Genomic DNA, 10,703 nt, shown 5'->3' with positions numbered 1-10,703 from the left:
CTAGAAACATACAGCAACTCTCAGCTGTTTCTAAAGTAATTGGCAAGATCAATGTGAAATTCTATAACTGAAATATTTTGAATTGTTATCAAAACTTTATGAAATGCAAATCAAAAGGGCAAATAAAATTATGCTTATCAACTTGTATTTTGTTGGGTTTAATATTTAGAAACAATTTCACAGTATCAGAAAAATTTGCTCTCTAATGTAAAGGAACAAGAAACATCATCAAGGTAGAATTGTTATTTTGGTCATGGTATCTGGATGTACTGAAAAACTAGAACAGACTTTTGAATCATTGTTTAATGACAAAAGTCTGTCATGTGTTGGCAAAAAACATGTATTTGAAAATCAAACTTGTTGGAATTGTGAACAAATGTTTTGAGTCTGTCTAGTGTGTTGAATCAAAACATTTTCACGAAACATTTTCTGTCCTCGGCCGATCAAAATATACTATCTCATCAAATGAAATAAATTTATATATCAACCTTGTTGTCACATGAGACAAAGCGGCATATGCGTTGAACCTTCAGATCTATGTCCATCATGTGTGGTTACTGAAAACTTGAACGCATAACACAAGACAAAATCTGTCCTTTCAGGCAGGTTTTAATCCTTTTAAGAATGCCATGATTAACTTTCATGCTCAGTTTCTAGTCATACTTAAGTGTGTTAAAATGATTAATATTTTAAAAATACCATGTATATATGATAGTAGTATTGAGTATTTATAATAGATAGTTATCATTCTACTATGATAATATCAAAACATGATAATCTCTTCCCCAGCTATACTGCTGGCCAGAATGTGTTTTTGATAACTTTCAACAATGTAAACAGTACACTTGACAAAATATCTTGTGTTTATGTAAGAAATATAAGACTGTTATTTATCAGCCTTACCAACAGATAATAGAACGCAGCTTCAATTAGAAAACTTTTCAGACAAAAGAAATATCACTGGCATTTGAGTTAAGTGCTGATACCCTCCTGGTGAAATCATTCCTATGGTAGCACATCTTAAGTTGACTGACAATTCAAAGATACTCTTAGGATTTGTTGCAGTCAACTTTAGTCAAAACACCCATATCAAGAAAATGAAAGACTACTGCAAACTACAATCAACTGGATTACAATTACTCTTATTAACAATATAATTCAATTTTATTAGAAAGAAGAATATCAGCAACTGATTGCAACTGGAGGTAGCATTCTTTTAAGTCTTTGGTGCTCTCAAACTAGGTTAATCTAGCAATTGATCAAGCAACCTTTGTAAATCCAGTTGCTACCAGATTCTGCCAAGTTGCAAGCTCTATTCATTAGCCCCTTTTGGAGTTAAGATGTAGCTGAAATCTAACTTAATACATCTTAGATCATAATAAACTAACCTACTAAATATCATATACCAATTACTCTTATATTTATAGTAAATTGTTTATTTGTAATTGTATATAGGTATATTCTATTACAATTTTACCAAATAGATTTATCTGGTTTACTCATCAATTAGTGAAAATAAAATGTGTCACAGGCAATTGAGAACAATTTATGGAATATTAGGTAATGCATCACTAACAGAAGGCAACCAGGATGGTTAATTCCCAAGCAAAGATCCTGTTAGAACTCTAAATTAGCCCCAATGATTCAGATTGAATTTCATAGGAACTTTGATTATGAAATTAATTTTGTTGCATTTTTACCTAAACTATTAAGCCGGGTGCAATAAGCATTAACACACAAATCGGTTATTGAAAAATTACATTGGAGATCATGCATGATCTGATCAATATATATCAGCATACCAAGATTTATCTATTCGATCAAAACTGCAACTATTGTTCATTTTGACATATATGGCTATCACTGTATAACTTTTCATCAAAAGTGGATCAAAATGAAAGCCAATTTTGACAAATTTTGGTTGAGTCAACACAATAACTTATTAAGACCCTTTGCAAATATCACACTTGTCCACAATCTCACCAATATACATGTACATACCCAGTTTCATCAAATCAATTGTGGACATACAGACAGGAGTTACTAACCATAGATGTGATGTCACAATATGATGCCAAAAGTATAAGAAAACCATGCAGATTAGAAAAGTAACATTTGGTATACCATATTCCACTAGAGTACTTGCACAGTAGTATTACAGTGGAGCTTAATAATATTAAACCATAGCTGATCAGGTAATGGCATCAATTTTCTACTGATGTAACTAACAGAGTGAGACAATTTAAAACATAGGTATCGTGATAAGAAATAGATTTACTGCCAAATTACCTGCTGTTTCTAAATGAACCACCAAGTATTATAATAGGCTTTCAACAGATGGTATACTATCATGGCCTTTTATACTAGGATTTGATATTTTAATATAACAATTGATAATGCATTATAATCTGTGACTGTGAAAATAATTCTGAGATATTCTGTAAACATTAAACAGGCTCATTTGAAATGTTATAGACATGCTTATTTAGTCTTTAATGAAGAAAATCACTGAAGTAAATTACATGAAAATTATCAGTAAACAATGGGAAAAACCAATTTTGGAATCTGACCTCCAAATCAATCCTGGAAATTTTTCCTGGAAGTCATTTTTTGGTTTTTGGTGATTTCTGATCTTTACTTAGAATCCATAATAGATCTAATCAGTTTTTGAACAAATTTACCAATTGAAGTCGTTGAATTTGGAGATTTGTTACAACAGACATCAATGCAAAAGTTACCAATTTATTATTATTCTGTGTAAATTCAATTAAAATTCATTCTTATCTAGAATTACAATTTTATAAAGGTTAACAGACTCCTAACAGGATACTAGAAATAAATATGCTTTTAAAAGAAAAAATAAACATTAAATAAATTGGGTTGGTAGACAATTATTACATGAAAACTTCTATAACTTTTTATTTTAACACTTTTTACTAAGATTCTCTCAAATTTAAAATATTCTAAAGAAATAAACTTTTATATAAATTCTAGCTAGATCAAGTCTTATCATAGTTAAGACATCATAAAAAGAAAAGCTTTTAAAGAGAGTTGTCTTAGTTTGATCTTAGTAAAGAAATAAACAAGTAGGAGAGATAATAAAAACTGTATTTCAACGGCAACTGAAATAATGTCATAATTTATACAGATTCATTATTAATAAAAAAAAAGATGGCATGGGAACAAGCTTGATTTCTAAAGGAATACTGTCCTCTAAATATTCTTTCATACCAGGTAAGCATCCCAAACATGTGGCTATTCAGTCCAAGAATTGTAAACACCAGAGGTAGTGATCCATTTTGATCTTGTCCCATAATTTTATGAATATGAATTTGGTTTTAATTATTGTTAAGTGGACTGTCTAGTAGTGGTCTGATGATTTGACCATCAGACTCTGAAGATGCTTTGAGGGCAGCATAAAGAGCAAACCATTTTGAAATATAACAAAGCTTTCATGTATTCATCAAAAATAATCTCCTTGGACCTTGTATGTATGGTATGAATTCTGTCAAGTTTTTAGCAGGAGACAGAATGTAGTTAGTAGGGTATCAGTTATATCTTTCACCACAAGACATTTCAACAGAGTTAGAATAAGATTAGATATGAAAATATTTTTAGTTTATTATTAACTGTACATGACTTGAGCACCTTTTCACATTGTTAACAATCCAACATAAAATACCACGCAGGTCTCCTGAGTTTTAGAGACTCGGGGGCCCTGTCTCTCAAAAAATCTTACGATTAATCAACGGTCTGTAAGTATATGACTAATTCTGGTGTAAACTTACGAGTGGTCAAAGCTGTCGTACATAACAGGAGGTAGAACCAAATGGTCTTTTTTTTAAAAAAACTAATTAATGGGAAAAAAGGATAGTTTGATATCAGAGTTGACACGTTACTATCTTTGAATGAGCAAAAAATTGTCCAGTGTTACTATCCACTTTCTCCATTTTTCGTCTTCGTCTCAGTAGAGAGCTGCCATTTTTTCACTTCGGCAATGATGTCAAAATAGCAATAACGTCATCATTGAGTTTCATGACCATGGAAATCAATATTTCAGAACGATTTGAAGTGCAGTGAACAATTTTGCCTCGCCCGTAGAAATGATACCTTGAAAAACGGTCTTGCCAAAATAGACCTACAAACTATGTTTCATTTTTTTTCTAAATGAGCAGAACATATTTAGTTAAAACTAATTAACTTTCTATAACTTTATTCTAAAATTTACCTTTATTGTTCAATGTTAATAAGGATGAAGATTTCCCTTTTACAAGAGATATATATTCAGTAACCTCTTTGACGAAAACATCTAATTGATTTTTCGTACAATTTGATTTCCTTGTCGCCTTGCCTTCCATTATATTTTGTCAGTATTACACATGCTTAGTTTAAAATCTCGATTGTACAACAATTTTTATCTTAAGATTATTTGTGACACTTACGATAGCCTTTGAGAAACACAGGTAATCGTAAACTTAAGACAGTTGTAAGTTTAGTCTTAAGTCGTAAGTCATACGATTTTTTGAGAAACAGAGCCCTGCCTTGTAAAAATCTGTTTGGAATCGGTTTATAAAATGAAAATAAAATCTTTAATTATTGAAAAATGAATGAAATTACATGTATGCTAAGTTCAGAGATAGCATTAAGAACTCTGTCACATTAAAATAAATAGCTCTTTCATTTTCACTATTCTAGTTTTCATGCAATGTTTGTTTATATTATCGAAGACAAAGTTATCTTGCTCCAATGTAAGAAATATGTGCAGTATATATGTTATATTGAATATGAAGTAATAATTGTAGCTGTGTCTAGACAGGAACACGCTTGGTATTTACCACCCTCTTAATTTCGCTTAAATATCTAGCAAGTTTTTGTCAGATTTTTAAAAAAGTAGAAATATCATGTTGTTCTCAAACTTTTTTTTAAAGAATTTATTTCACCCTGATCTTTAAAATCTTCACCTCTCTTTTACTTCCCACATTTAATAATTAGTTTTTATCAACAACTGTCATATAATCTGTTGTTTTAACTCTGACAAGAAACTGAGGCGAATGTGTAATCTTTATCTTAGAAGCGTACTTTAGACAAAACCATCCTTCGTTTTTGAAAATTTATCTGCTAAATGCTCATGACAAAAACATTAAAATGTCATTGATCAATGTCAATACTATATTCTGAATTCTGAAAAGATTTCAGTTCTATACATCACAGTTATACAGTAAATATTCAAAAGGTAGACTGATGTAAGTATAATAAATCCTAAGATACAACTTACAAAATATTGAAAATAAATAAATTTAAAATATTTTTTTTAATAGTCCAAACAATTTTAAACAAATATGAAGATTTTTTTATAAGCATTAAATCATTGATATTCTAGTATAAAAACTAGCTGAGATAAAAACCAATAGTTCTTGTAAAACTTTTTCAACTTACTTGTGTTAAAAGTTAAAAATCCCATAAACATGAGTCTATCCAGTGGAGATATCCATTGATCTGAATCAACAATTCCTAATACAAGACAATACTTCACGGTAACTCTTTGTTAAAATATTACAAGTATCCTTAGTCTAATAAAGTAGATACTAGAATGGACTACTATAGATTATTCACAATCTACAGTCAGCTATAAAACCATGGTTCCACAGACACTCTTACATGTAGCACCAGAATCAATTCTGTACTGTACTCAAGTAGTCTCTACTTTTATTGAAGGCTGGTGTACAATCTTCTACCAGCCAGCGAAGTTTTCTTAAATATCCCACAGTATAGTTTTCTGTTTAGGTTTGACTTGCCTTCTACCTGTGCTTGATTGGCTTTTAGGAAATATTACAGGGGAACTTCATAAGTAAATAGAACAGATTTTAATGAAAGAATTGCTTGAGTTTACAAAATAAAATGAAATGAAATGAGTTGGACTTTTACAAGAATTGTTTGACTTTACAATATTATTGTAAAATATTTGAAAGAAAATTATCTCTCTAGAGCATATCTCATAATTAAAGATTTTTCAAACCATTTCCCTAAGAATTGTAATAAGGACTTGAGGTCTTCAAAGTTCCAAGTTCCAAAGATTCTCATAAAATTGTGAAATAATGTTCAGGCACTATGATCTTTCTTAAGTATTTATTTGCATTTTTTTCACTTATAAACTAAGCATTTTAAAACTAGTAGGGAAAGAAATACTTAAAAATGTCAGTAGATGCTAGTAAAGTTGGTTATGTATACTATATAGTATACTAGTCTATCAAATTGATTTGCAATAGAAACTTTGTCTTTATCAATTATTCTTTATATAGATCAATTATTAATTCACTAGATAGCTCCGAACAGGATTTCATTAACATTAAATGATTGACTAGTTATTTCACATTATTCTTCTAATATTTCTTTGGTCTTTTCTACTAGTTATTTTATTACTACTGGCTTGGACTGGACTATCTACCTGTCATAAATTTACTATGGATCAATAGACAGATTTTGAGATAATACTGTCCTAATTAGAAATTTTTGGTTGTAACATTTCAAGTAATGTTACCATAGCACAAGCACAGACACAGGCATAACCTTTAGTGAGAAAATATTCTTTGTGCATATAGTTTGAGTAGGAGTGACATGACCTTTTTTGTCTAACCAGGATAGTCATTTTTAACAATTTTGAGTGGTACTTCCAAATAATTGTAGCTAACTCTTCAGTTGATTATTTGATCCCATTCTGCATGTATCAACTTTTCATTATTTTTCCAGGAAATTACCAAAAATATAAGATGGAAGTTCAACTTTTAAGTACTTGAGCTAATGAGTTTTGTCCTATCAAAGACAAGGCAGTCTTTCCGTCATTCATCTTTGACATTGGGAACCTGGTTAAAAAATATGAAGGTACTTTCTCCATACAGACAGGGACCAAAGCTTAGATCCAGTGCCATCTCAGGGTTTTATTACTATCAATATCTAAGAGTAATTGATCTGAAGGAGAAAGTGAATAGAGTAAATAAATATAGTTAATATATGTAAAGATGTAGGTATCAAGAAGTATTATACTATAAAATACCATGTTGTACTGTAGGACAGGTGATATACAGGTGTAATATGCTGGTCATTTTCATTTACTTTATTATTCCCAATAGAAATCAAATGATATCAATGAAGTTTTATGTCCTACTTTTCTGCATGAAAGCTAATGAAGATGGTCAATGTCATGCAGTGGCAATAAGGTGCTGAAGGCATGAGACTTTCACTTTCCAACTATGAAGGCATGAGACTTTCACTTTCCAACTATGAAGGCATGAGACTTTCACTTTCCAACTATCGAGTGTATTTCAAATGGCACACAGGTATCATCAACCTAATTATTCCTAATAGAGAACTTGAATACAAGCATTGAAACAATCAAATTGATGATTTGAGATTATAAAAGAAACATTTATGCCCACATTGGGTTAATGATGATGACTGTATTGAGCAACAAGGGAAAAATTAACCATTACGACTAGTTTTAGATTTGAAGTTGTCTAAAGATATTGAGCATGTACAGTCTGAAGAGGAACAAGAAGTATTTTAAATCCTTAGAACCTAATGAACTCTCAAACAAAACATTACTTTTCTCTGAAAGAAGATGTCTTGGAGAAAGAGTTTTTTTATTGAGATTATTTCTGGAATTGGAGTTGTCTTAAAGTTTGAATAAGCCAAGAGCAATAAAATTCATTAAAGACTGGTGCATGTACCACTTTAATTTAAATCTTACAGACTTACTCAATATTTACATTAGGTTCTTTTCATTATATATCTACCACTTTTTCCCATACTTCTTAGAAGGCATTAAACAAATTCACACACATCCAATAAAATACTGTATCAATTAAAACAGGACCGTTTGTTTGGGCATTTTCACCAGTCTTAACCGGGCATAAATTTTTCCATTTATACAACCTATTCATTATCAATTACCAGCTATGTCCAAATAAAATTCAAAAATGTCTACCAGCAATTGACATAGGACATATGCAATAGGATGTCCTAACAGTATTTTAACGGAATAAAAAATAAAAAATTTTGAGACAAAAAATCTTATCACTTCAACAACGCCTAAATTTCAAAATATTTCAAGGATGTCTTCAATCTCTACTATTAAATATGAAAATTATTGTAAGACAAAAATATAAGATGAATTTCATTCTGTTCTATGATGAATTGCCAATATATGTAAGTATTAAGGGGACCCCCACAGACAACACTTATCAACTGTTTTTAAAGATATAATATGATAAGGTTTCACTAGTCGACAAGGAGTGTGAAATTTGTTATACTGATATTTAAAGTATGTCTATCTATGTCGGATATCTGCACACCACATATGTTAATATATGTTTATCAAAATATAGATGTAGATGTAGAAATATGTAAACAATGTGAATTTGCAGACTTGGTAAACAAACAATTCAATGTTCTGGATATCTCAGATTCAAATTACATCTGAACAGTGTCAAACTCAAAGTATACAAACAAGTTGAAAACAGGATCCATATAGAGAGCTATTAACATTTTCGATTCAAATATTATAGTGAAAAAAATATTTTCAAATTGAAAACTGTATGGTCATATTTCTACCAGAAAATGGAAGGATAATGCACTATTTAAAACCTTTTCTCTGTCTTATATTGTTTATGTCTTAATTTAAATATACAATAGTATACAAAAGTATAAATTTGATGGTCCACAAGCCATGCAATCTATATTGCTTTTGAAGTTTTTATTCAGGAACACTTCATGCATAGTACTACATCCTCAAAATATCTTTCTATTTGAAAGATTTTAAAAATACAACGGAAAAAAAACACTCAAAAGAAAATGAACACAAATTCCATTGAAAAAGAACATCTAATAAATCTTGGAGATTACCAACTAATCAATTTGTGGACAGAAGTCAAAGAGCAGCAATAATTTCTAGCTGTGGATTAATCTGAACCTTTATTTTCATTCCATACAAGTTCTGGCAGCCAGTTTCATCATTACAGGGAAGCTTTGATTTGACAAGTAATCACTTCACACAAGTTAATAATATTTCTATCAACAAGTTTTCTTGTCAAAATAATAGAGCCAATATGATATAGTAGACAGATATTAATATTGAAATGCAAATCATGTGATATTTCACATTGTCTCAAATTATAAGTGGAATCAAGTCAACTAGTTGGAAATCAAACCCTTGAAATTGTCTCTGAAAAAGTATGTAAACGATAAATTTATGAGTTCTTCTATATTTGTTTAATGTAAACGTCCATGTGTTTTAATTCCTGCCAACAGACCAAAACTGCTATACAGCTCTAAATGGGGCAGTCAAAATCTAGGCTGACAACTGGATCTAAAACACACATCAACTCCATATTCTATATAAAGCAGGATCTAAAACTAGACACATCAACTCTATATTCTACATAAACCAGGATTTTAAACTAGACACATCAACTCCATATTCTATATAAACTAGGATCTAAAACTAGACACATCAACTCCATATTCTATATAAAGCAGGATCTAAAACTAGACACATCAACACCATATTCTACATAAACCAGGATTTTAAACTAGACACATCAACGCCATATTCTACATAAACCAGGATCTACAACTAGAAACATCAACTCAAAAATCTATATGAACTAGGACCTAAAACTAGTTACATCAACTCAATAATCTATATCAACTAGGACCTAAAACTACACACATCAACTCCATATTCTATCTAAACCAGGATCTAAAACTAGTTACATCAACTCAATAATTTATATCAACTAGGACCTAAAACTACACACATCAACTCCATATTCTATCTAAACTAGGATCTAAAACTAGATACATCAACTCAATAATTTATATAAACTAGGACCTAAAACTAGAAACATCAACTCCATATTCTATATAAACCAGGATCTAAAACTAGACACATCAACTCCATATTCTATATAAAGCAGGATCTTAAACTAGACACATCAACTCCATATTCTATATAAACTAGGATCTTAAACTAGATACATCAACTCTATATTCTATATAAAGCACGATATAAAACTAGACACATCAACTCCATATTCTATATAAACTAGGATCTAAAACTAGACACATCAACTCCATATTCTATATAAACTAGGATCTTAAACTAGACACATCAACTCCATATTCTATATAAACTAGGATCTTAAACTAGACACATCAACTCTATATTCTATATAAAGCAGGATCTTAAACTAGACACATCAACTCCATATTCTACATAAACTAGGATCTAAAACTAGACACATCAACTCCATATTCTATATAAACTAGGATCTTAAACTAGATACATCAACTCTATATTCTATATAAAGCAGGATCTTAAACTAGATACATCAACTCTATATTCTATATAAAGCAGGATCTAAAACTAGACACATCAACTAGGACCTAAAACTAGTCACATTAACTCTTTATTCTATATAAACTAGGATCTTAAACAAGACAAATCAACTCCATATTCTATATAAACTAAGATCTAAAACTAGAAACATCAACTCCATATTCTATATAAACTAGGATCTTAAACTAGACACATCAACTCAATAATCTATATGAACTAGGACCTAAAACTAGTCACATCAACTCCATATTCTATATAAACTAGGATCTAAAACTAGTTACATCAACTCAATAATCTATATCAACTAGGA

Source organism: Lottia gigantea (genome assembly GCF_000327385.1).
Source record: "Lottia gigantea unplaced genomic scaffold LOTGIsca_45, whole genome shotgun sequence".
In the NCBI taxonomy this organism is placed as follows: Eukaryota; Metazoa; Mollusca; class Gastropoda; family Lottiidae; genus Lottia; species Lottia gigantea.
Note: the sequence above shows the minus strand (reverse complement) of the source record.